The sequence below is a fragment of the Anas acuta genome, chromosome 1 (genome assembly GCF_963932015.1).
Source record: "Anas acuta chromosome 1, bAnaAcu1.1, whole genome shotgun sequence".
NCBI lineage: Eukaryota > Metazoa > Chordata > Aves > Anseriformes > Anatidae > Anas > Anas acuta.
Window position 1 is genome coordinate 128,122,006 of NC_088979.1, and position 27,535 is coordinate 128,149,540.

Genomic DNA, 27,535 nt, shown 5'->3' on the forward strand with positions numbered 1-27,535 from the left:
TGGACTGGAGCCTCCAATACATACTCACACAAAGTCCTTTCTTGACTTTTTGGCTATGTTCTTTGCCATGATAATAATGAATTCAGGGGTACAGTGTTTTGTGTAACCTCAGTGGATGATGAGCTCAGTTACACCTTGTTGCAGAGAAGCAAGGCAGAGATTAAAGGAAAACACTATTGTGTTTAAAGCAGTGGCCTTGTATCTTCATGGAGTGTATGCACAAACCCTTATTGGCACACAAATGAACTGTGTTTTTTGAAGTATTACATTGTTTTGTCTTCTGGGCTGCCTGGAGTTCTTCCAAGTGCAGCTAACAAAGGCTTGAAGAAAGGATTCAAAACATCACGGGGCGAAAAAAAATCTTCACTACAGACTAGAATGGCTTCTGGTGTGTTGCCAGGTACCCAGGGGAGGGTGCGCTGAGCTAATGCAGTGGCAGCAGTGAGCCCTGTGCAGGTACCCAGCTTTCCACACAGACCCCAGGCAGCTGTCACTTCCCACACTATGGGGAGAATGAGCAAGGTGCAGCAGAGCAACAGGTCTGAGGAGGAGAAAGGGGCATTCCTTCTGGGAAACGCTTTGTGCACACCACTTGAGGTTTTCTCTTAGTTTTTTTTCTTGTTTGCTTCTGCTTGTTTCCCTCCCCTCTGCTCCCAACCAAAAATACTGTTAATCACAAATGAAATAAAGGTTTGTTCAGTCAGACATCAGTAAAGTGTTTGGACATGTAGGCAGGCAGATAGATAGATGCACTGGGTAGAAATCATTTTCTGCCTTTATGTAGACATATGAAACTCTAGTAGTGAAGTAGCTTCACTTCACCATGAAGTGAACCAAATGACGATAACCATCCCAAATGATGATAATACCCACAGAACCCTACTCACCGTAAGACCATACCCAAGTCGGCAATTCCAATTAAAGCTTCAATTCAACTTCTGTAATAGGTTGCTTTCTCTTTGGGAATCAATGAAGGCTGCTCTGGGCAGTTCTAATAGTAGGTTTCATCATACAGATAGAAATATTCAGTGTCTGCTCACACATGGAAACATATAGTTTCACTATGTTATAAATTCTGAGTCAATTTAACTTTATAAGATTTATTTATGGGATCAATAAAAGGCAAGTAAATAGTGCTGGGTGCGTGGGGAGTCTGGGCTCCTCCAACACGCACACACTTTACATCAGGCGGCTGGTTTTTATGCTCCTAGGCTAATACATATTCATTACTACTTATAGAAAAGGTAGGGTTATTATAATTAGTTCTCAGAATCTGAACCCTCCCACTGGCGCATGCGTATCAGTCTCTGGTGGTCCCTCTGGGAGTATCTCGTGCTGAAGGCTCGCAGTCTTCCTCCCAGGCATTGTCCTTGTCCTTCTCCTTTGTCCATCTTGGCCGGATATCAGAGACTTGCGCAGTGTCCCATGCAAGCTTTGTCTTTTAGTTGTCCTTCAGCTTCCCCTTTCTCCTTAATCTCTTGGCCGGATATCAGAGACTTGCGTAGTGTCCCATGCAATAGTCACAATAGTTAGCAGTTATTCTGAAACCCCTTTGTTCTCTTATCCCCGGATATCAGAGACTCAAGGTTTACCCTTCAAGCCCTCTATTGACATGAATTGCTGGAATATTCCTTACAACTACAAATGATTTTACCAGTACTCAAACCTTAAAGCCCCTTAGATGTTTCAGTTGGTTTGTCAAAAAGAGTATGTTAATGGTAAAGCAAAATATCACACGGCTGTGTGTGTACTTACTTTCCTTTGTAAACCTGAAGCTTATTAACCTTTCATTAGAAAAAGATACTGAACAGCTAAACCTTGGTCCTCAGTCAGCCATACAAGGACTTGGCCTATGGATGCAGTTTACAGTGGGTACAATTTATCTATGTGCAGTGTCACTGGAAGCCACCATCCATCCTGCCTGGAAGCCCCTCAGCTGCACCAAGCACATGGAATGTGTTATGAGATGCAGAAGCATGTGAAGATCCCAGCTGTCCCCCTGCCAGGTAGACCCAGCTCTGGCCATGGACATGCAGCACCTCAGCATGTCCCAGCGGCTTCCTGCAGGGGCAGCACTATGCCCAAGGGAGGCCCAGTTAGCTACTTTTACTGTTTTGCCCCTGAAAACACAGATCCCATGGAACACAGCTGCCAGGAGGATAATTGTTTTAACCAGTGACATTCCTCATGAATGCTACAGTTTGAGAGGAGAATATTTTTGATCTGCTCTCCTTCCCCTCTTCCCCCCATCTATCATAAGATGATTATAATCAATTGGCTCTTATACAACACATCTGCTAACCAGCCAAAGATCTTTAAAATAGCTTCACCTGCTTCTGTTCTCCTTTTTTCGAAGCAGGGATGTTGAAGCCAGAGGAGCTGACTTGCCTCTCTCCAGGTCCCATAGGAATCAGTAACAGAGATGCAGCTGCAACTGGGCATGGAACCTGAATTGGCTGGTTTCCTACCCTGGGTTTTCCTCAGTGCCTACCTTAAGCATTTTCTCTCCTCCCATTTCTGTCTGACATCTGTTACCAGAAATTTGCTAATCTCAGGATTATGCAAGGGAGCATATTTTCAGTCATAGGATGCTCACATGCTTTCCAGAACAGGGGGAACCTGAGCTCTCCGTTGCACACTTGTTGCCTGATGCATGCACGCACAAGCACCAGTTGAGACCTGACCATTTGATTGAATTGATTAGGCCAAGAGGGGTGAAGAGATGAGCTTGTGAATTACACTAACAAGCAGGATTGCGCTTACCACCTCTGCTGAATAAATCTGTCCAAAATCCGTTGTTCCTCTCGCTACAAAAATGACATTCATCTGCATGTATTCTTCTCTGACAAGCTGTGTCACCACAGAAATGGTAATCCTGCCACTTATCAGTGAGCTGCTTTTTAGGAAAACAGCGGGTGAGGAGGGTAAACAGGTTGTAGAGGAAGGTAACATGAGAGTAGGACAGGTGATTAGTTTTCAATGTCATTCTGACAATTCAGCAACTAAACAGATTGTAATTCTGAACAAAGGGAGCTGAAATGGGAAAAGATAGCTTTTCCAGGTCCTGAATACTTCGAGAGATGCTAACTGTTCCTAAATAAAACACTGTAACCTGCTATAAACTAGATACTAATTATTTAATTCTCCTGACAGCAGTGAGCTTTCCAAAACCCCAAAAGGTAGGTAGGAACCTAACCACCACCAGCAGCACAAAACCTTGCGGTTCTATGGCTAAGGTTGTTCAGGGTTCCTCGGAGCTTGCCTTTAGTACCTTTTCCTGTTGTCCCATGAATTTTGTCAACCCTCTTTCTTCCCCATTAAAATTCATTCTCTGCTTCCCTGCTAGTTATCTCCCAGTCATCTTTGTCTTTGAAAATCTCCTTACCCCATGAGGAAATTTAATTAATCAGCTGCATGAAGGCCTTTACTATTACAGTATCTCTACGAAACTAAGGATGAGAAAAGAATATTCCAGATTTAAACAGCTGGGGTCTGGGTGGGAGGGACTTCACAGGCTCAATGGCAGAGGGCTTCCCGCACTGCCAAAGAAACCCTGCTGCTGCCAGGCACTTGCTGCTTTGCAGTGATGGCCAGGAATTACAAGCGAGCTTCAGTCCATGGGATGGCTTCCTCAATACCCAGTTTATGGTTCACGTGCCCACTGGCCCATCCTCTTGCTTTGCATGGTCTTCATGGGGATTCCTTCGGGGTCTTTTCCACCCTCATGTTACTGCATAAGAGCTTAAACAGAGAAAATCTGCTTTTCAGGAAGTTCCACCTAACCACCAGGCAGCCCTTCTGTGCTGCCTGGGGGAGGGAGCACAGGCACAGGCTGCCCAGAGAGGGGGGAAAGGAAAGAAAAAAAAAAAAAAAAAAAAAAAAAAAAAAGAAGGAGGAAAAAGAAAAAAAAAGTTTTGTATTTATTTTTTAGTCTCTTATGTTATGGGATGTCTTCTTCCCTTCTGTTCTTCTTTCCCTCTCTGTCTCCTCTGCACAGTAAGCTGGAGCTGGTGCCAGTGGCTGGGGAAGCCTTGTGTTTCCCTGCCTAGGAGCACTGCCCACAGGCTTGCCCTTTATTCCAACAAATGCTGGGATAGTACCATGCTCAGCCATCCTGTTTCTAGTGCTCCTCACCTGCACCATCAGGTACTTCAATTCATGATCAGAAGAGAAAATAAGACCATTTAAACCAATCCAAAACAAAAGTGAAGTTTTTTACCAGTGAAATTGCCAGGCTGTCAATAACAGTTCTTTACATAAACATTTTTGGAAATAGGTCATTGGTTTATTTGCTTCTTTATTTAATTTTGATAGGAGAGAAGTAGTTCAGTGGGAATTAAAAAAAAAGGATTAAAAAAAAAAAAAAGTGTGAGAGAGAGAGAGAAAGAGAGAGGCTTTCCTGAATGACCTTAATTTTTTTTTGGCAAAAGACCTGCAATCTAGTGTTCAGTGTCAGAATGGATGGTGGGATACAGGCTCTCCTTTAAAACTATTATGTGCTGTGATGGGATCTGTGGAAACAGGACCACCCGTCACATGGCATATATATAGTGAGAAATATTGTTGAAACGAACCTTTTTTAAAAAAAATACTATACACACCAGTAGTGTAAGGATACATATATATATATATTTGGTGATTGTATGGATATATGTTTTGCTTATGTTTCTTTTCTGGTGACTGAAGAGAAGCTATTTAGGGACACAAAAGTGCCATTGACTTTCAGTCAGATAGCAGGTATGTAATTGCTTTTGAACAGTCGCATCAGTTATGTGACAATTAAGATCTATATTTTTAACGTGCACTAAAAGTTTTGCTCTTCTGCAGAGAAAAGGGTTTGGATGCTTTTGATGCTAAAATTAGCATGTTGAAATGTTTTAGGAATATCTGTGCCTTTGCTTTGATTAGCTGTGATCTGATTCTCATTGAGGTTCAGTATGGGAAACCTCTAAAAGATGTAGATAGCTTTGTATGTTTATATATTTTTTGCTGCCTTGTGTTGCTGATATGTAGCACTTCCTATAGCTAGATGATATTTGCATATTGTATATAATTATTGTTTATGTAATATTGTTCTATTTCTGACTTAAATGGATCATTATAAAAGCTGTAAAGTTCCACAAAGTAGCTCTGCAGTGTAAAATAACATGATGTAAATTATGGTATACATAGCACGTGTTTCTTATATTGCGGAATATTTTCTTGTACCACAGACACTTATGAAAATTGTAAGAAAGTAATGTGTTTGTTTTTCTAATGTTATTATTTGTAATTTCTAATGCTATGTTTTAGATCCTATTTCACAACCAGTCAGATACTCTTGCTGAAATGGTAAGGAAGTCTGAATTAGATATTTAGATACACTAAGAAAATGAAAGACACAAAGCGGTCTCCTCTTCTGGATGCATCCTGACTACCAGAGTAGCTACCACAGTACTACAGAGATAGCTAGGTTCATTTTGGAGCATCCAGCTGTGAGGTGACACACTTAATGCACCAGTGATCTGATCCAGTATAGAAAATCTTTGGGGCCTGATTCTCCAGTTCCTCTCACCTTGTGCAGTCATTTGTAGTGAACATAGCCTGAATGCCTACACTGTAAAACCAGAATACAAAATATTTTGCACTGCTTATCCTTCACTGCATACCTGCAACTGCATAAGCAGGTGAATGAGGTAAGACAGACTTCAAGTTCTTAAGATAATTTTATTTCAATGGAATTGCAAGATTTTTTGTTTCTTTAATAGTAAAATATATAGATGTATGAGTCTTCTAGACAGTAATCTTCTGAGCATTATGTAGGATACTTTCAGAGCAGCAGAATGTGCACACTTTTAAAAATGTGCAGGTCTAATAGTCAAAACACAGATTATGACAAGTACTAAACCTGAGCCCTTCTCCAGAAATTCAGATGTTGCTAAATGGTTTAAAGTGTTGTTTTCCTAACCAAGCAATCATTTGAGAAAAGGAGTTCCACTGACAATTTTAAATCAGTGATTGCCCTGTTACCAATACAAATAACATTTCATTGCATTTCAGCCTCCCCTCATCTTTGTTTTTATTATAGTTATTTAGTGATATCAAAAGCTGTGTTACTCTATGAGGGATGGTAGTGAAAAAAAAAAAAAAAAGAGTTTTGTGTTAAAAATATTGTAACAAAAATGTATATGGTCTATGATTTTTCAACAAATCACAACTAGCAGAATGAACTTTCTTGTAAGAAGAAGTATCTGTGGCTGAGGATTTTGCCTTTTTTTCTTTCTTTCTTTTTGCTTTTCTTGAGGATATCATGCTAGATGATAAACCTGTGGCAAACATGCTAAGTTTTTTAAAAGGCTCATATCACTTTTTTTTCCAAATTTATTTTACTATTAATTCCTGTACCTTATTAGAATAAAAACTTTGTCTTGTGGCGCAAAGGATGGCTATGTTCAAAATCAGACACTTTTGTCAGTAACAGGAAATTGAGTCATTTTTCTGTCCTTTTACAGCATTTTTTATTTTGTTTTCATATAAGGACCACTGTAGAGATATTAATCTTAATAAAACAGTATATACAAATTCTTGTTCCTGTGCTAATGATAAGATACTAAGTGCTTGCTCTTGCTAAACCTTACTTACAGGAACTGTCCTCTATTTTCAGAAGTCACAGATGACTCCAATTACCGCCTTTTTTTTTTTTTTTTTTCAGTTGATCACTAGCTTTAGGAAATGGGGCTAGGTTTGAAAAAAAAAAGAAGAAGCACATCTGCTCTTGGAAAACTGCACCATCTCACCACAATTTATTCAACTTATAGAGCACCCAAAACTGCTAATCACTTTGAAAACTTTATGTTGCAGTCCTTGCTTGAATTTAATGTGCATGCTGTGCACAATGCTGTGCCATCCTGACATACCTGAATTACATGGGGGTCTGGAAGTACCACACATAAACTGTCCTAACGGTCTGCCCTGGCTAATTAGTCCTAAGTGACCCCCACTGAGCCATGCAAAAGATGTTCCTCCTGGTCTCTATACGTAAGTAAGCATCGCTACATGGTTTCTCATCCTGCAGGTGCTTCCTCCACCTCCAGTGGAGGCTGCATGGAAAACACTATTAATTAACCTGGTGGTGGGGTAAACAGACAAGAAAGAAAGGGGACAGGCAGCATATACGCATGAGAATGCCAGCTAGGATCCTAGACCGGTTCTCTGGTTTTTGGTAGGCACGTAAGTGAAGCTGGGGGCATGCGGGCCTCTGTGCCTTAGGCTACAGTATTTCCTCTCCCTATGAACCATGTCATAGAAACTATGGTCTAGGGATGCTATCGCTTGGTTAGCTATTGTGGTGTAAAGAAAGGTATGTTTTCCCTATTTTGGTGTACTTGGGGGTGGCATAGGATGCTTTCATGGTCTTTGGAGCACCATGGAGACATGGGTAGGCTGAGAAGTCGGATTTGGAAATGGACCGTGTGACAATATACATACTTTATCATTGGTTGGAATTTATGGAAATTTTGGGGTACTCTGAAGTATGGAGTAAGGCTGAAGTTGGAATAAGAAATCGGCAACTTTGTAATGGGATTTGTGTTTAGGAAAGACGGAAATCTAAATAAAGTGTTTGGGGGTTTAGGTACTCCTCCCTTTTCCCAGGGAAGGGTTCAGAGGTTCAGATGTGAGCTTGTTCCAGAGATTTGGGAAGACCTGCCCTAAATTGTAGCTTTGTAATCCCTGCACTGGGCCCACTTAACTGTTTGACATGTGAAAATATTGTGTTAATGAAGTTCCAGCTTGCTTCTTAAATCCATCCTTGTGACCGTCTTTATTCATCTCTGTGTCCTGAGAGATTATGCTTTTTACATATGTGAGTAATCTCATTGAAATCTAGGAGGTACTAATTGTAGGATGATAGATGAGTGTTGCTTGGGCCTTTAATCCATTTTTGAAACTGAAAGCTGTTTACAGATTCTTGTAACATTTAATTTTTGCTCAGCATGGACAATGAAAAGCAAGTACCTTACCTTTTTCAACTAGCTCCCTTTTCCTTTTATTTTTGTTGTTGTTTTGTGTGCCTGCAACCATTTAAATTACAGAAGACCTAATCAGCATTTAATTTAATCAACATTTCCTGTTTCTTTCAGATTTTGTACCCAACTTCTACTAAAAATAAACATATTCCTTATTTAGTTAATAAGGTCTAAATGTGGTATCCAAAGTGCATTTCAGACCATTAGCTATTCTGCTGGAGCACAACTCTATCATTTAGTTTGAAGAATCAGCTAACAAGAAGAGGTTTAGAGAGCCCTATTCAGGGACACAACAACAGCATACTTATGTTCCCTGGGAAGTTATTTGGTTGTCTTTTTGAAACATCATAGCTAGGACTCTGTTGCCTCTGAGGGAAAGGAGACAGGACCTGCAAAGAAGCAGATTACTCCAATTTAAGTAAGAGAGGCTTATCCTTGTGACAGAAATCAGTGCAAGTAACACCCTGATTTTGGTATGGAGAAGCAGATAAGCCACGCTGAATTTACATTCAGCAATAGTGATACTTTGATTGATTAGGACCACATAAGGGTGTTATTGGGCTGACACACTCTGATACGAAAAATGATGTTTAAGTTCCTAAATGGTTTCTTCATTTTGATACGGCTTTAAAGCTATCATAGTTGCTCAATAATTCTATTAATTTGGCATAATGTTGTTAGACTTGGGCTTTATTCTTCAGTGCAGTCATTTACACATATTAAAGGTGGTAAATAATATTTTCCTTACAAGAAAAGTTGCATTTTACATCAGTACTTGTGAAAATGAGTGCACTGAGACTTGGCATATTAGAAAATTGGAGGGGTCTGAATTTTCTAGGAGGATGAGGCAAGAAGGCACACACGGCAGCTCGTGGAGAAAGCTAATGAAGTGATGAAGTCAGGCAGAACTGGAGACAGGTCTACCTGTATGTTTTTTCCATATGGAGTCAAGACTAAAGATAGCCTTGTTAAACATCTAGGTACAGGGGGTGGGGGCAAGTTATTGAAAGTGGACCTCTGTATAAACCACCTTCACTATGTGCAAATTTATTTTTAGGTGTGCACTGCTCATTGTAAGGATGGGTAATACCTTTCATTTCAACACAGTTGCATTCCATGTATTCAGCTAGAACAGAACCAGTCTCGAACGGTGCTCCCCCAATGTTTGGAAACCAAAAGTTAGCCAGAACTGTGCAAATTTCCACCTGAAAATATGTCACAGTCTTTGTTTTTGTACAGTAGCCTACCTTTCATTGGCTAGGTCACGCTGAAAACATTCTTTTGTGCTTTCTTTAGTTATTCAGGGTGGAAAAGTTGCTTGAAGCTGTGCTCCCAGCTGTGTCCAAGCCATGTGTACTAACATTCAACATCCTGTGTTCTCAAATATGCAGAGCTAAATAAGGATATGTCTTTAGGTTCTACTAAAAAGCATTTGGTTGACTGAAATTTTTGAAATGAGTCAGTACAGAAATGGTAACATCCTTCCTTTACCTAAAAAGAAAAAAAAAAGACACAAAACACACACACAAGAAAGAAAAAAAACAACAGAATGAATCCTCAGCAATCAACAGTAAATTAATTATTGGCATTCACAATTATTGTTTTAAAAAGTGTTTGAAATTATGATGATAGAGTCCTTGAGGGATGAAATATTGCCATTATTTAAACAAAACTCAAATGCAGCTAGTACCAGGCCAATGGGTCTTTTTTTTTTTTTTTTTTTTTATAATTCTCTTTTCCACTAAACACCTTAATCCTATTGTAGAAGTAGAAAAATACAGCTCCTGTGGAGAGCATAATACAATCTCACACCATTGTGCTTTTGATCTTAAATAAAATGCACCCGCATTTGGCTTTTTCTCTTTGCTCCAGATTAGTTTTGGACCCAACCACCCTAATTCCTTTCTTGTTGAACTGCAAGGAAATACAGCATGACTGTGAGGAGCTGGCAGAAAGCAAGAAGGGAAGGGGGGGGCAGCGCTTATAGGTGGGATTTATTTCAATAGAAAAGAGCTCAGAAAGACATGGGGAGGACACGTGTACTCCTGCCAGCCCAACCCAGAGACATCTGGCTGTAGGTGCCTCGGTGTGGCACTACCTGAGCTCAGGTGGAGCTGTGTGCCCCACGGATGCAATGGTTGGGGTCAGTGGCTCAGGGTGCTGGCCAGCAGAAATGGGGTTTGCATGAAACAGGGGGGACTCAAGACTCGAGGCTCAGATGACCAGTGTGAGCACAGATGGGGCAGCGCAGGGCGAAACTTCACCATTCAGTGTGTGGGTACCTTTCTAAAGCGTCTCAACTTAATGCAGGTGAGGCAAGTTTGGGTTTTCGTGTTGCTTCAGGGTGTGGGTGGGTTGATGCAGCCAGACCATGGGCCATCGCCAGCCTGGCCTGCCTGGTTCGCTGCGGTGGGGCAGCAAACAGCTCCTGAAAGCCAGGCTGGCCCCTGGCACCCTGAGCCCGGCCAGAGATGCTGCTGTAGAGCTGAGGAATCCCGCTTCTCTCCCAGTCTGGGTTTTCCTCCTGTGAGAGGAGCAGCAGGAGCAGCTGGGAGGGCTGATGCTTGCGTCTGCACAGTGCCGGCCAGCCTCCTGCCAGGCAGCGGTGCGTGAGATCCGCGCTGCTCCCATCCCACCCGCAGCACTCCCGTGGGAGCTCCTGACACACAGCTACGGAGGGAGCACAGGCAGAAACATTGCTACAGCTTTTTTATTCTTCCCCCCTCCCCCCCCCCCTTTTTCTTTTTCCTCTTTTTTCCTCTTTCCTCATTGCTACAGCTTTTTCCCATCAGGGTTACCACTCTCCCTCCCCACTCCTACGGAGAGGTCTGAAGTCGCACTGAATCAGCAGTTGTGAACAGTCTCCGTGCTGTTAATGGTTTGCATCTTTTTGCATCAAAGGGTAAAAATCACTTAGGGACACGCACACAATGAAAAGATCATATACAGTAATGCATCCAAGCAGAAAAAGAAAAAAAAAAAAGAAAAAAAAAAAGAAAAAGGTTGTAATGCTCATGAATTCCAGATGACGACTTTTTAAATCCCCGAGAAGGCGGTGAAATTGTTTGATTGTTCTTGTTAATTATTGGACTCGTCCCAGCATCAAATATTTGCGGGAGATAAGGCTTCCCCTACGAACAACAACCCGCCTTGCTCCTCTCGGCTCGGATCCGCTCGGCTCGGCTCGGGGCGGTCCCGCCGTGCCCACTCGCGGCCAGCCGGCTCGCACCAGCACGTGGGGCAAGCCAAAAAAAAACAAAAGACCTCGCGGGTGGGCGGCTGGGGGGGACGGGACCCGCGGGTGGGCAGCGGGGGGACCCCGAGCGGGGCCGGTCCCCCCGCGCCGGCAGCGCGCTGCCCGCCGCCTGTCTGAAGTACGGGGCGGAACGAGCGGCGGCCGAGAGGGACCAAGGCGGCACCCCACGACCCGCACACCCCACGGCCCGCCCCACAGCCCGCACACACCCCACACACCCCACAACCCACCCGTGAAGCCTCCGGGGGGCGGCCGGCCGGGCCCCCGCCGGGCCTGCCCCGGGACGCGGCGGCGCTCGCCCGAGATGGCGGACAGGAGGTAACGGGGAGCCGGGGGGCTGCGGAGTGGGGAGAGGGAAACGGGGGGGGTGGAGGGGAGGCGGCGACGGACGGGACCCTCCCCCCCAAAAAAAATAAAAATAAAAAAAATGCGGAGCGTTATTTGGAAGAGCCGCGGCCGTGCGGGGAGCCCCCAAACTTGTGTGTGGGGCCGCGCCCGGCAGCGGGATCCCGGAAAGGGGGGGGCTGCCCGGTGGGGACACCCCCACACCACCCTCCTCCTCCTCCTCTTCTTCCTCCTCCTCGTCTTCCTCCCCCCCGCCCGCAGCAGGAGGGGGCTCCCGAGGCTGAGGTCCGGCGGCGTCCCCCGCGCTGTGGGGAAGTTACCGGGGGATCCGGGAAGGGCTCGGTGCCCCCCCCGGGACTGATGATGATGATGAAGATGATGATGATGATGGTGGTGGTGGTGGTGGCGGTGGCAGCGGGCGCGTCACTTACCGGCGGGGCCGGAGCGAGAGAGCCCCGTCGCGCAGGGGGAGTCCCCGCGCAGCCCCCTCCCTGCCGCCTCGCCTTCCTCCTCCTCCTCCTCCTCCTTCTCCTCCTCCCTGCCGGGGTGCCGAAGGTGGCCAGACACCGTGCGGAGAGCTTCTCCTCCCCCATTGTTCCCAGACTTTTTTTTTTTTTCTTCTTTTCCCTTTGCCTTTTGTTATTTGCCCTCGCATCGTGTTGTTTGTCTCCGAAGCCGCCTCATGACCGGCAAAGGGATCTCACCTCGTCCTTGAGAGACAGACAGACACGCGGGGGGAAGAGAGAGGGACGGGAGGGAAGGAGGAGGGGGGCGAGGCAGAGCGCACCCGGCACCCCCGGCCCCGCCAGGCCCCCGCCGAGCACCCAGCGCCCGGAGGAGCCGAGCGAGCCCAGCGGGTAGGTGCGCGGCCGCCGCCGCCCTCGGCTTTCCCCTTCCCCTCCCCAGCCCCGCCGCGCACCTCCGAAGTTTGGCACAACTCCTCCCTCCTCCTCCTCCTCCTCCGAGCCCCCCGGGCAGCCAGCCGTGCCCCCCGCTTTGTCAGCAAAGTTAGGGGGGGGACTTCGTACCCCCCTCCCCCCCTCCCGGCTCGGGAGGGACGTGGCCCTCGGGGGCGGCCAAGGGGGAGAGAGCCCATGGGGAGCCGTGGGATTTTGGGTAATAAGTGTGGGAATCTGCCAGGGGAGTAGGTCGAAGAGTGATTTGTTTTCGTGCTGCTCATGAATAATGGCCTCTAGTATTTATTTATTTATTTTCCTTAAACCGCCAGGCCAGATGATTTATTTATTTATTTTAAGAGAGATGCGTTTTGCTCCATCTCTGTCAGAGCGCAAAGTGTTAACTTCAAATTAAAAACAACAACAACAACAACTTTTATTCCAGTTGTAGTACTGGGAGATACTGTGTCCCGGCTGGCCCTGTCCCAGTTGAAAGGCAGCAGCCTGCTGTCCTGAAGTGAACCACTCAGATTAAAAACCAGCTTCTTTTACATGAGGGGCTTGTACCGAATTCTTCCTCATCAACATATTTTATCACCTGAAGGGTACCTGAAAACAGCTACTTTTATCAGCTGCTGTTTCTGTATCCCCTTAATCCTACTTAGTGCCGAAACATACATCACTGCCTCCAAAATGAACCCTTCATCCTGAAAATGCGCTATTTACAACTGGTAAACTGGGACACTTTTTCTCTATTATTATTATTTAGCTGTAATATCTGACAAACATATTGCCAGCTTTGTTTTATGAGGCTTCTCCAGCTGAAATGGGAAAGGCTGGCATGCATTTGTTATGTTTTGTGCAGGGATAGCGTAGCTATTCTGTCATAATTTGAACACGAGAACCCAATAAACACGTGGCCATTATGTGTGGAAATCCTGCAACAGAGCTTTCCGGCTGAACTTAAACTGTTTTGATTGAGAGTTACACTGTAAGGAGTACACGACTTGAAAGCCACAAGTGTCTTTTGTAAACAGATGGACATTTGAGATGTATTGACTGTTTGAAGTTAATTCAGTTAACATGTGTGTGCACATGTATCTAATTTTGCCTGCTCTAAGTTCTTCTAAGCGATGGAAGCTAATAGACGCTTTTTAGAAAGAAAATACAAGCATGTGAATTTTGTCAGGAGATGCTTGAGCTGCAGCTGTAGAGGCTCTTACGGACTGCAATCGTCCTGTTGTCGTGCTCGTGTAGTAGCAGGTGGGAGTTGCAGAGAGCTTACCGCGTTCCAGTTAAGTATGCGGGTAGTGTGCTAATGAGTTTTGAAACAGTAAGATAACGTTCCTGGTGTCACTACGCTGAGAAAGTATAAAAGTGCTTAAACGTGAGCATTGCTGCACCGTTACTGTACGTACTACCTGCCAAAACCAGTTAGGTGGAGCAGTATCATTAAACTGTCAGATGTATTGTTTGCAGTGGGATAGTTCCTTAGTGCTCAGGATGGAGAAACAGCAGCTTTCTGTTACTCATCATGAAAATATACCGCTACATTCCAGGAAGGTTTTTGTAAGTGGCGCAGCTAGCTATCACTACATAAAGCATAGAAGGAGATTGAGACTTGGCATCTCTGACAGTGCTGCTGTAATGTAACGTGTACACAGGAGCTTTGTTTCTGCCTGCCACTCGTACTTAGCCTGATGTAAAACACTGCGATGTTGGCATATGGATACACCAAAAAATAGAGCATTTGTTGAAAAATAAGAATTCCAGCGTTTAGGAGAAAGTAAATGAACAGTCCTTCTAAAAATACAACAGTATGTTACAATATTGCCAAAGCACTGCTGGGACGCTGTTGTAAGCTGTCATATTTTTTGACCATTATAAATAGATTAGTATTATTATTACAAGGATTTTTTTCTTGTTAGCAAAGAAGATTTTTCCCTGTTTTCTGCATAAGGATCCTCACATGTTCCTTGACCGGGCGAAGGCAGTGGGAATGTTGCTTGTGAAGTAAGCGGGTAGCTGGGCCTTGCACCGTGGGAGTGGCCCCTGTGAAGTCTGTGGAGTCTCCTGAACTGTAAACTCTTCTTTGTAGCCTCAGTTTTGCTGATATTCCCCGTTTCTTCAAGACATTAGAGATGGTCTAATTCGTCATTCATGATCCGGTATCCAGATCCAGATCTGGTTTAAGCAGTGTACTAATTTAGGGCTGAAGCAAGAACCAGTGCTCAGCGGTGTTGAAACACTGGGAGTGTTTGGGAGTTTTCTTCCTTTTCTGTGGTGTCCATAGAGCAGATGAGGAAAACTTCCTTTCAGATCAGTGACCAAACTGTAGAACTGTGGGAGTTTGAAGCAAGATCTGTTTCCTCTTTGTGAAATTCAGTAACAGATAAGAAAATTCAGGTCAAGACCAAACCATTACATTCACATCCCACATTTAGTTATGATGCAATTACTCCTTCATTGGCATTCTGTGGAGAGTGGCTGCTACAGATAAAGTGGATTTCAGAGTGCTTGTGTACTGGCTCTTAAAGCAGATTCAGTTTGCGTGTCACTTTCTCCACTGGTGGACATGTAGGAAAGTGTAAGACTGTCATTCTTGCAGTACCATCCTCTGTGTCTCAGGCATCTTCAAGATTGTAGTAGATGCACACACACAACACATACCCAGTATGTTCTGCAAACGTAAACGTAAAGTCCAAACAGCTTTTTGCTGCTTGCAGAGTACACATCGTTTATAGTGGCACATATTTCCAGATGAGAAGACTGTATGCCTCATGACAGTTTGAGGAGGGTCTTCTCTAATATTTCGAACAGCTTTATTTTCTGTCTTCTTCAGCCTCTTTCTTCCTCTTTGAGCTGCAAACGTAGATTGAGACTCAGGTAATACATAAGAGGATCCTTTAATGTTGGCTATTTTCAGAGGCACAAAGGACAATTACTTTCTCTTCCTACTAACCTCCTGCTGGCTTACTAGCTGCTTGGGAGGCTGGTGATTTTAAGAATGCCACTTTACCCAGTGCATCAAATACCGAGCAAATCTTTGCTCACCAAGATTCCAGCTCCTACACCCCATGGTAACACCAAAAATTGAACTTGAGTGGCCCAGAGCACCAGCTCCTACTGTGATGACTCATACAACCATCAGCACTTTTTAGACTTAAATTTGATCCATTGGCCCTGAGCAGTGCTGACAATTGCCAGCTAAAAGACCCTTCTGTGAATTGTCCTTTAACAGGAGTCTTTTTTTTTTATTTTCTTGTCCCATTTCCTGTTGTTTTAAATAAAAAGAAATCGTGGTGACAAAGCTAAAGTGTATTCTGTGATTATTGTTGAAAAGAGAAGAGTATTTACCTATATTTCAAGGAAATGAATTGCCCGAAAACTGCAGGTCAAAGTTATTTATAGTAAGGGTAATATTCTTCACTACTGTACAATCTTCTCAAGTAAAAATCTTGCATGATTTAAAATTATACTTTTATGCATGAGTATGCAATCCTTTGAATGGTTTTAGTTAAAATACATGTAGAATGTCTATACTGTATTAAAACTCCATTAGTCTGATAAAGGACACAGAACACTTAAACCTGTCTTTTTTAGTTTGCGAGTGTGTCCTCAGAGAAATTGAGCAGCCTCAACTGCCCAGTGCAATTTTATGATATTTTATACATTCCATGAGGATCACAGAGTTTTACAGAACATGGCCCAAATAAAACCACATCCCTTGGGGGAAGCAATTTCAATTTGAAGTCTCCTGGTCTTTGGCAGGGTGGTCCAGGTTCTACTTGAAATGAGTCTAAAAGGTCTTGGGAAAGCTGACGTCTTAGTCAGGAGGCATAGATTTGCTATGTAGGGTACTTGCTTTTGCTGGTCAGTTCCCAGGGAAATGCTTAAGGTATGCTGGGCTATTAGTAAAAAATTGCCTTTAAGGTATTTTGGTAGTGGCTGTGATTTTAATGTATTTCATTTAATTTAATTCAAAACCAAATGTAATTTTTAAACCTCAATAACAGGAGAACTGGTGGGACAAGGTGAATAGGCTACTGATAGAGCAATGACGGCTCTGCTTGCTCTGAGAAGCTGCTTTGTCCACATCTTTGAGGAGAGGGGGCAAAACTGAGTTTTGCTTGTGCTGCTCAGAAGCCTTGAGCTGGCTGTCAAACAGATGTAAATACGGTTTGCCGTGTCTTCAGTTTCTGTAAGTGAGTAAGTGAGTTCAACAGGTTTAGATTCAACTGAGTGCCATGCTGTGTTTTGTAGCAGTCTGTCTATTTAATTAAACTGTTTCAATTTCTAAACTAGGAATATGAAGTCTACCTTTTACACTGCAGTAAAATCATTGTATATGAGTAAGCTTTCAGTTTAATGAAAAGGGCTGGGGGACACAGTTGTAATCCTCAGCTAACCAATTAAATATTTACTTAATAAAGATCTAAAAGTTAATTTTACAGTCTGTTTAAAAAAAAAAAGGCAAAATACATGTTACAGGGCTATGTTAGTTGTCTTTGGTGGATGGGAGAGTTGGTTTTCTTAGCTTGCAACACCATTTTAATGTTACAACTGACCTTTAGTAGGACATTAGTCCTAATGGAACAGATTTATACTGAGAAAAATTCAGAAACCATTAAAAACAAGAAGAAAATTAGAAAAGGAATGGTTTTCAAGTGATTTATGAACAGCCCGAATTAAGGCAGCTACTGACTTACATATTAAAGAATTCTTTAAAAACACTGAGAAAATACCTGTTCCGTAGCAGTGATTCATCCACCAAATCACAATCAGATGGATCATCTCCTCTGCTGACTCTGGAAAGGAGCCTGGGGACAGTAAGGTTCCGGGCAAGGACAGCTGCTGTGGCCATTCTGCATGCCTTCCTTACATGTACCTCCAGTAAACTGCAAACATATTTTCACTGAAATGATAATTTTGCATGTGTCATGGTATTAAAGATCATGTTTTTCATGACCAAAATAGAGGCAAATGCATAAAAAATAAGAAGAAATGAAATATACGCGTCGATTACGCTTCCATTTAGTAATAAATTGAATGTGTCTGCTACAAAGTGTGTGTAAAATATATATAAGTTTATGCAGTCACAGAAAAGTGAGTGTGTTAATGCAATACTCTTTTATACAAATTCAAATGTGGGAGAAGTGTGTATTTATTATGAGTGAGCTCTTTTCTGTACTTCAGACTGGTTTTATGTTTGCAATTATATGCAGATGGCTGCCAGAAGCAGGACAGTCTGGTTCTGAGCAAAATAAATGATTTGTTCTGATCCCTGTGAACAAGAGTTTGTTTAGTGGTACCAAGGTGCATTAAGTTCATTGTGGCTGAGATTAACAAATTTAGGGCAGTTAATTAGCTCAGGTCTGCAAATCATGCCTGGATTACTCAGTCAGTACGCAGAAGTGTAGGGAGAGCTTTGTTGTTCTCCCTGAAACCTGTTGCTGACATCGGTTTCATGCCTTCTGCCGGCAGTCAGAAAAGGCAGAGCTGGAGCAGAAATTACTGAAGTACTTGTCACTTCTGCAAAACAGTTTCCAGTTGAAACCTGAAATTAAATGTAATGAGGCATTCCTATAAACAGGGTTGCCGTAGGTAAGTAACAGTGTGGATGGGCTGATGGAAGTTTTGTGGCTGTGGAGGAATGATATTAATTCTCATGAGAGATTACAAATGAGTAAATGCTGATGAATATGTACAAATACGTACGTGTGAATTTAGTGCTTCGGAAAGGCAATTGACAGTTCTGGAAGCTGAAAGGCTCTCCCCGCCAGGGAAGTGTAGCAGGGGAAGCAGTGCTGGAAAATGTGTGTGGTGCACCAGCAGCATCAGCTGGAGCTGGGGTTGCGGCAGCCCCTCGCCAGCTGGGGAGGGGGTCTGGATGTGTACGCCATCGGGCCCCTACGCCTGCAGATGTGGTTCTGTAAGCACACCCATGGTAGACCACTAGCATGTTTAAAATGTGTGCTTGGGAACTTTAAATTAGTTGGATGCTTACTTCCCGCCCCAGCCACCAAATGCCATTAGGCTGATGTTTCTCTTCATGTGAGGCATGATACCAACATATGTGTTTTTGTGAAAAGAACTGGGGCAGGGGAGGAGAAGGACATAGTCTTGCACTTTCTGTACCACCTGTTCCCCTGTTGTTCTAATAACTAATGCATTGTGCTGGTAAGGAAAGTGGTTCCTAGTCAGAAGCATCAAGCTGAAATGGGGGAGAAATGGAGAAACCAGGAGACTATAATCTTTAAAAGTATATTGGAGGTTAGGTGCTCCACTGTGGGCAAAACACTGCGAATAGCAGCAGCAGTTCCACACCTAAGCACCTCTTCAATGCATGCAATTATAGCATAAAGAAGTAGCAGTAAGAGGCTATTGGGAAGAGTAATACTGTGGCACAGTAGTGCAAAGTTTTAGGAATCCATACAGTATATTTTTAATTGCTTTCCTTAGTTTTAAACTCTGTGTTTTTATGTATAAGAAGAAGGAAAATATTTACTTGTATAACCATACAGCTTCTTGAAATTAGCTTTATCACAACCCTTAAGTTTTGCTCCTTCTAAGCCTAAGGTGCTCTGTGTCTCTGTGTCTTTGTGTCTTCACGATTCACTGATAATTCACTCAGAATGGAGAAGTGTATTCTGCTGCCCTGTTGAAGATCAATATGTAAGTGTGGGCTTAATTTCAGGAATGTGACTTAGTTCATTTAAATTCAGCAAAATGTGAGTATTTGTATAAGCCCGGTGCTCAGTTAGGAAAGCGAGATTTCAATGCAGCCAAAGTCCTGTTTTTGAAGGTAGCATGGACAGTGCCCTGTTGGCCTTCAGGGTGATTCAGGTAAAGAAGTCACCCTGCTGAAGGGAAAAAAGAAAAAAGTTGTTTTCCCGAGTTACCTGCCTTTTGAAACATTACTTGCCTGTTCTGAAAGCCTGTGGACTGTGTCAAGTGTTTGTTAGAGGAGTTCTTCAAAAGCTCCAAAGACTGCAAAATTTACATGGATGACTCCTGTTGTGAGAAATGGTGTTGAAGGCAGTTTAGTTGTTGCTAGTAGCAGAGATTGGTTCCTGTAATTCTTTGCACAGTTTTGTTTTCTTTCATAACACTAGGGATGTTGGTCAGGTTGGAACTCAGGTGGCAACCTGGTGTGGCCACTGTAATAGAGCAGGATTGGTGCCAGCAGCAGATCAGGCCAGACAGGGCTTTGCGTAAGCTGAGGCTTAAAAACCTTCAGGGATGGAGGTGTCACAACCTCTCCAGGAAGCTTTTGGTTTGTTCTGGTGTGTCTTCTTTCTCTGATTGTATTTCAGTTTGTGTTACGTTGCTATTAAATATAGCAACGTTTGTTTTTTAATGCTTTCTGGTCTTCCTGATTTGATACCGGGACGATAATATGAATATTTATAAGGTACATCCAAAAGCTAGATTTAACCTAGGGAGACCAGTCCTTCATGGCTCCCTCTGCCGATATATATCGCAGAGCAAGAACTTCCATCTCACAGTTGAGTGTAACAGGGATGACTCCTCCTGCTAGGCCAGTGTTTGCCAATGTGAAAGTGAAGTGTAAGACATGGGAGATAAGCATTATGGGCCTTGGTTCTGTGCCCACTGCCATCAGAACAGACTTTGCCATTTATTTTATCCATTGATGCTAAAACCCAGAGGTGGTGACCCTTCCAAAGGTACATCCGCTTGAGTGTATGTCCACGTGGGACTTCCAGAGGAGCGGAAGGAAGTTCAGCAATCTTCACTGGTGTTTAATGGGCTTGGGAACACAGCTGTTAAAAAAAAAAAAAAAAAAAGCTGTTTCAAAAAAAAAATTAAAAAAATGCAAGTAAAATGCTGGGAGTTTTGCTATTAATTTCCTTTATCTAGAGGTATGAGATTTTGCCCTCTTTTTGCTATTCAGAAAGTGTTGAGTCTTTTCAGTGTCTTAATAGGATTCGGTTCAGCCCCCTGCGCAGTTTCCCATTTGGAGCTTTTGTTTCTTCCAGCTCTCTTCACCGTCTCCTGCTTTGGAGAACAAGCGGGGTGTTTCTGTGGAGCTGCGGACGTTTTTTAATTGAATGAAATACGCCCTTTAAAGAAAATGGGCATGCCTGTGTGGGGGGAAATGAAAGTGTGTTGCTTTTTATAAAGTATCACCTGCAAAGTGCTTTTAAATAAACCCCTATATAAGCATGTGTGTTTTTTTCACTTGAAAGACACTATCTCCTTCTTCTAAACATTTGCACAGCAAAGTAATGCATTATTGCATTTTCATAAATAATTGAAAAGCAACTTAAAAGAAAGTAGGCCAACAGAAAAAAAAAAAAAAAGAAAGTGTCGGTTTCAAATTTGAGAGAAGAAAAATATGTTTCCTTCTTGATAGCAAGTCAGTTAAATGTTATTAAATCCCACTCTCCCACCCCAACATGACCAAAGACAAATCTGACAATTGACAGTTTCATCTAAAAGAGAGAGAAATGGGGAAAAAGGCTTTGGAATACTGAGTTGGTGTTGGTTTATTTCTTCTTTTTTTTTCCTTCTTGGTAAGAAAGGCAATTGTGACCCCTTATCTGTTTGCAAGTGACTGAGGAGCAAATCTCTGGAGGTCTGCTTGCTGGATTTTCAGTACAGTTCTCAATGCTGTGCTGTAATAATGCAAGCTATTTTAGAACTGTGCATACGTTAGTGTTCTGGCGCGGCATGATACAATAATGTGTGAAAAAGCATAAGATCACACCTTGGTGAAACTTGCAGATTTCCTGCATAATCCGACAGTGAGCTCTTGTCAGGTTTTGACTATATGTAAAGTGAGAATAAAGTTTCCAGAAGCAAAGCGCAGGCCTTGGATGCATTTTTATGGCTGTTCAAGGATTTTGGCCCTGACGTAGTTATGTATGTGCCTGACTTTAAGCACTGGAGTCCTGCTGTAGCCAACGGGCCTCCTTCTGTGCTTAAAATTTGGCACACGCTCTACGTCCTCCACCGAATCGGAGCTTCAGTTTTGCTAGTGCTGAGAAGGATCAAAGAGTCGGTGTAAATAATTTCTTAAAAAACAATCAGTCACCACGAGCAGTTTCCAAATAGCGATACAGTGCATTCTCTCTGGTGGCAGAGCCAGATGTCATCTGTGGTAACAGCGCTAGGCCACCCGTCTGCTCACCTGGCTGCCAGTACCTTGGTCCTGAGCAGCTGAGGCTGAGGGAGGACAGGCAGGCGGGAGGCCAGAATGTCTGCAGACACAAATGGGCTCACTACAAGATGAGGACTGGAGGCTACATCCCAGCATGGGCATTGTGTGGGTTCCTGGCTGTATTTATGCTATATCTGAAGGTACGGACGTGTTGCAGCAGTTGCTGGGTGAGGCTCTGTGGCTTCTGTCAGGCAGGAGGCTTGACTGGGAGATCATGATGGTAATCCCTTCTGGCCTTGAGATCAGCAATTTCTGGTATTAATATGTTGCTGTGCAGCTTCCTTTTTTAAGATCAGAGGTACTCAAAGGGTGGACCATGATCAGATGAGCACCAGTGAGTGGAAGATGCACATAACTTATCGGCCTTCCAGAAGAAAAAATGTCAGTATGTTCATTTTCCCCCGCTTTCCTCCTAGATTCACTCCATCTCCTTTTATTCCTTATAACCAGTGTGGCTGTGTTTTAAGTCACTGCCCACCATTTCCAAACAGTGTGATACATTTTCAAGGATTTGGAATTTGGGATACTTTGATATAAATTCATGTAGGTTTTATAGAAACGCTTGACGTGTATGTTTAGTTCCTAAACACCTTCTGTGCTTGATTTATCCTCACAGGTTGTCAAGGTATTCAGATGACCTGAAACTGAGGAAGTGAGAGGGAGCTCAGCTGGCAAAAGTCTGACATAGAGTCTGACTGCGGCTCAAATATTTTTTTGCAGACTTGAGCCCAGGCTGCGTAGGAGGTGAAGAAAGCCTTCTTCACCTTTGCTATTGTATCCAAAAAGCTCTGAGCAACATAATTTTTCCAGGTGATGAGCAACCTAGTTATCTCACATTGTTTAAATCCAGTGACAGTTCTCCTTTGTGAAGGCAGGGTGGTAATTCGTAATAGCATACTCATGTTCCACCCTCGGCAGGCTCTCTGGTGGAGATACTCCAGAGGTTCTCTGGTAGGTTTTCTCAGCCAGAGGAACCACACTGTCAGCCATCTGTCATGGACTACCGAGCAATGGTATTACCCAGCTTGTCGCTGGAAATTCTTCACATTTGACACTACCATTTAATACATTTCTGCAGGTTTGCTTTTAGTGCAGTAGGCTCACAGCTTTTAACCTAGCTCCATGTTTTCAAGGTCCTGTGGCAACTGCGATTACCAGAGGCATGTGGATCTTGACGTTGAAGATGTGGAGGATGCTCAGAAAGCGATGTTATTTTCTGTTTGGAATTTCCTTTCTCCTTGGTTGCCCTGACTGGTTATCTTTTAGGGTGTAAGGCCAGGCCTGTCTGTCTTGGGAGTTTTCTTGTAGATGCTGAAAGATAGCTTTCTGGGCATAAGACAAAGTCATTTTGTTGACACAGAACAGTATGCATCACTGTTTGTGTTATTACTGTTTTACATTTTTTGTATTTGTAAGAACAGCATATTGATGGCTCTGTGTTAAAACTCTGTCTTTTAGTGGCTTGTTTTCTTTCCGAAAAAGGAAGAAAACTACATTCTTACCGAGAAAAACCCAAAATGATACTGGAACAAGTACAAGGGCTGTGTTCATACATGATCAAATTCAGGAAGATTAGGGCACTGTGTATAAATTGCTTTCATGTTCATTGGGTTAGCAGCTGTCAAATAAGTGATTATAGATGTTGGCAAAGCTTTTCTTTCCATAATCACTGTGAAGCAGGGATAGAAATGTAACAGATGCCATTTAATATGGACCAGCACCTTGGTTCTGTTTCTGGGTCTGGCTCTTTATTGCCTTGTGGCCAAAGTTTTGTAGCAACATTTTTTCTTTAATTCCTTGCTACCTGTAAATGGAGATAATAGTACTCTCTCACTTTACAGGACATTTCTGAGGTTGTTTGTTAAATAGTTTGAGATCCTTTGATGATACGTATGAAATACATGCAATAGCATTGAGGACAAGGTTAAATAGAACAGTTGTGCTCTGACTGAAGACAATTATTGTTCCTAGGTCAGCTTTACTTTGCTGGACAGTGTTAACTTACTGCAGGAATTTGGGCTGAGACTGTGTTGGGATTTCATTTCCTGGGATTTTTTAAATTTGTTAACTGACAAGGCTTTTGGATACCAGACACCATACTTGCAGTCCTGTTGAAGAGCAAATGAAGCGTTGTGATGCTATTTTTTGCAGCATAGGAGTCTATGGTGACTCATTTAGCGTTCATAATGCCTGTGACAGATTAAAAAAAATCGAATCAGCTACTCCCAGTGAGATGGATACTCTCAGCCAGACCCTATTTGAGAATTATTTGCAGCACTGTTAAGACCAAAGTACACATCTTCCCCCTCCCCCCCGAAAGAATCTGGCTTATCATGAAATGTTTATCAGAGCCATATAAACATTTCTTGACTGCTGAATTTTGAAGGGAAATTCTTTCAGTCTAACATATGTATTGCAAGCAAACCTCTTCACAGATTAGAAAAAATAATTAGCTTGGTTACAGCCCTACTTATTACCAAGCATGCCAGCATCTGGCAAGAGTAGGGTGATTTGGGAATTCGCTGCTTGAAGCCATGGAACAAAGTGTTCTGATCCGACCCCAGCGAGCGAGTCCAGGACTTGAACTGGAATCTTCAGGAGCAGAAAAGTCTTAAGTGTCTGGAAAATTGGCCTGTTGAGTCACCACGCAGGCACTAAAACAAAACTAATTTTAAGCAGGTCAGAGTTCAGTGATTCCCTCTGGAATCTATTTTTTTTTTTTCCCTTAAAAAAAAAGTCTCATGTTTTAAGTGAAAAGGGTCAAAGTTGATGCACTGCTACAATTTTTGAATGCTTTCCCTTAAGAACAGCCACCCAGGCTAGGATTAGCATGAAGGGCTGCTAGGCTGGCACTTCAGTGTCTGGGTTAAAAATATTTTAAAGCAGTAAATGCAGTCAGAACAGAGAGAGAGATCCCTGGGAGCCTTCCTATTCAAAAATGTGCGAGCTCAGGGCAGCAACTGCAATGTAATTTAGGGCAGTATATGCTTCATAGCTTTAGAGAATATTGCCTCTTGTTAATGTTACATTGGAGGACAGTGGGATAGTAGTAATTTTAGAGAGGTGGTATTCTTGTTTGTTTTACACTGGAAACTTCAGAATAAATAAAAAGAAGCATCAATTGAGGAAGAAATGTAACTGCCGAAAACCAGCAATGAATCCACTTCAGAGCAGACCATAGAAACGACAGGGGAAAGTGGGTATAGGAACATTTTCGTGGCAATGCAGCTGCAAAAGGAACTAAGCAGACAAAGACGAAATCAGGTATGTACTTTAAAAGGCATGTGGGCAAACTTTTGTCTAAGAGCCCAGTCAGGAGCCTGCTCACATGAAATTACAAAATGTTTGGGGGGATCGAATGACAAAAAGCTTGTATTGCTTTTCCATTGCTGCAGAAATGGGGCTGTCTGTAAGCAGGAATGATTTGAATAGCTGTTTTCAAAAAAGTGCTTGGGAGAGAGAGGGAGGTTTTTCATTTCCATTCTTTTATGACGATTATCTCCTTCTTTTTTCCCTTCATGTCTTACAGAGGTCCCTTTAAATCTGGAAGTGAAAAAGACGGGGTCTGAGTTACCTAGGAAAGCTTGAATCTGAATTCTGTTTGTGTCAGGCGTTGTGAGCTTGGTGATCTCTGTTTATCTCTTAGGAAATAGTCGTGCTTGCACAACATGGCAAATGCAATGCACAGATGTCTGAAGAGCTAAAACAAAGAGGGCTGTCTAGGAAAAGCAATGCCAAACCTAATGGCTGGAGTGGAGAAGCAGCAGTGGGGACTTCTGCCTTTTTTTCCGTCACACCTCTGCATGGCCATAGGCAAATCTTTAGGCCAAACTGAAAGCTCCTTATTCCTGTTAGTAAACTGTAGTTCCTGCAAACTGTGCTGTTGATATGAGTATGTTTGTGGGAATGGATGCTTATGTGTGGGCGCAAGGGTTTACACTCTGGCCATCAGTACAGTTGTCAGACCGGCCTACTAAATGACACCTATCCCACAGGGCTTCCTCTTTGGTGTGTAGTGGCTGTTTAGTGTGTGGCTTTTTCAGGTGAGGTGCTATAAAGGTTAAAATGTATTAGGAGAACCTCAGTCGGCCTTGCTAGCACGTGCAGTTCCTGGAATGTTTCCCCTCTGTGTCCACGCAGGTGTGCGATATGTGGGGATTTGCATGGGAGGACATGTGAGGCTCTGAGGTCCGATTTGTCTTCCAGGTTACAGCAAGGTTCTCACTTTTCTCAGGCTTAACAAGTAGTGACCATAGTTTAGTAAAATATTTATTTCAGTTTAGGGAAAACTTACTGACATGCAGTTGCTTTTGCATTTAAGATCACAGTTTGTAGCCCTTTGAAGTCTGCATGTTTGAAGGAAAAAGAAGTACTTAGGATAAACTGATCTTGAATTAAATTGTGTAGGCAGATAACAGATTGAATTTGCGGTATGGCTCGTTTTGCTAAGGAAGTAAGTCAAGCAATGAGTAATGCTGGGCCGACTTCTATCACAACAGGAGGTGTTGTAGCTTTAGTACTTTAGGTAGTGTGGTTCGCTGAATCTGAATTCTGGGCCGATTCTTCTAACTTCAGGGATGATAGTTCTGAAGAAAAAAGTTCATTTTTGATTTGTACAACTATGATTCACAATTGTAAAGCTAGGATAAAATCAGGCAGGTTTCCAGCCTCAGTACTTTCATTCGCAGTGATTTAGAACTTGCAAACTACTAAAGGTTTTGGTATTATTTTTCTTTTTTAAACTTTGTGTTTGTTTTTTTTTTTCACTAATACGTGACCAAGTGGATACTTAACAATACAAGAGAATTTTAGGGGGCTAAGAGACAGAACATGTTGTGGGAAGTTCCCAGATATAATCCTGATTTTTTTTTTTTTGATCTCCACCTTTAGTAATTCCACAGTTGTCCTTGTATCCAGCCCATTTTAAATCTTAGCCTAGCACAAGAGGGTTGCAGCATATGCATGCTGTGCTGATCCTTTTTGTCTAACTGGCAATGCTTTTACACTCAAACTAGCTATCAGAATATGATGGGTCAACAGGATCGTTCTCTTTATCATGGAGCACACCTGAAATATCTGCTTAGGCAACGCTTGTGATTTCTCAGCAAATACTCAGCCCAGTGGGGAGCTGCAGGACTCACCTCCATCTCCCAAGGGTTAACAGTAACCTATAATAATAATCGTGTGGCACAAAAATGCTTCTTTTTATGCATTACCTATTTCCAGAGGCCTAATTTAGGTTTGTATCAAAATGGATATCACAAACGCTTGAGCTTCCCGCTGAGAAGGAAAGTGCTACCGAGAGACTTCGTTCTCTGTTATTCTCCTGGTGTCCGGGAGGGGTGAGGGGGCAAAGAAACAATTGCTGATATCTCTAGCAGTAAGTATAAATAGTAGCAGGATGGGTCGCAAAGGTAAAACAGTTTGATAGTATTGTTCCTGTGAAAGCCTGACCTTTGTTCTTTTTAGAATATATCTGTGTGTGTGTGTGTGTCTTCATATAGGAGGCAAATTTACACATCAACAAGAAAACAAAACAAAAAAAAAAAAAGGTTGTATTTTGTAACTGCACAAAAATGTCACCTGTCATTAAAAGAAAAGAATATTGTTATGGAGTAAGACGAGGTTGTGTATTCACGCTTCATCACGCAGACAGCTACATTCAAAGATCGGCATGCATGTGTCCCTGCTCTCTCTGTGTACATTTCATGCCAGATTCTACTGCAGATCCAATTGAACTGTTTTCATCAGTTGCTTTCCTCAAGAATTTGTTTGTTGAATATTTTCACATACCAAAAGTTATGTTTGGATTTTTTTTTCTTTGCTGTAAGAAGTAGAAACAAGGAAA

The 27,535-nt window shown here is 42.8% G+C and overlaps 1 protein-coding gene and 1 long non-coding RNA gene across 10 annotated transcripts in view; one reads left to right on the forward strand and one right to left on the reverse strand.

Annotated features, from left to right (window-relative positions):
• Nucleotides 1–1,084: 1,084 nt before the first annotated feature.
• Nucleotides 1,085–12,878, reverse strand: LOC137841799 (uncharacterized). 3 transcript variants are annotated; one of them, XR_011088758.1, is made up of 3 exons: nt 12,039–12,168; nt 8,001–9,497; nt 1,085–3,832 (listed from the first exon to the last, which is right to left on the reverse strand). It is a non-coding gene; the product is annotated as an uncharacterized lncRNA (long non-coding RNA). The 3 variants fall into 3 exon arrangements; XR_011088765.1 differs by lacking the exons at nt 1,085–3,832; nt 12,039–12,168 and adding an exon at nt 12,527–12,878 and having other exon boundaries at nt 4,944–9,497; XR_011088753.1 differs by lacking the exon at nt 1,085–3,832 and having other exon boundaries at nt 4,944–9,497.
• SOX5 (SRY-box transcription factor 5) overlaps nt 11,442–27,535 on the forward strand; it is a 644,424-nt gene continuing 628,330 nt past the window's right edge. For 3 of the 7 annotated variants that reach the window (XM_068655039.1, XM_068655003.1, XM_068655068.1), the window contains exon 1: nt 12,327–12,464. The gene's annotated coding sequence lies outside the window, so the exon portion shown is untranslated. Of the gene's footprint in view, nt 11,581–12,326; nt 12,465–24,567; nt 24,952–27,535 lie in introns of those variants that run through there. The other 4 variants (XM_068655012.1, XM_068655050.1, XM_068655058.1 and 1 more) reach the window with 4 other exon arrangements.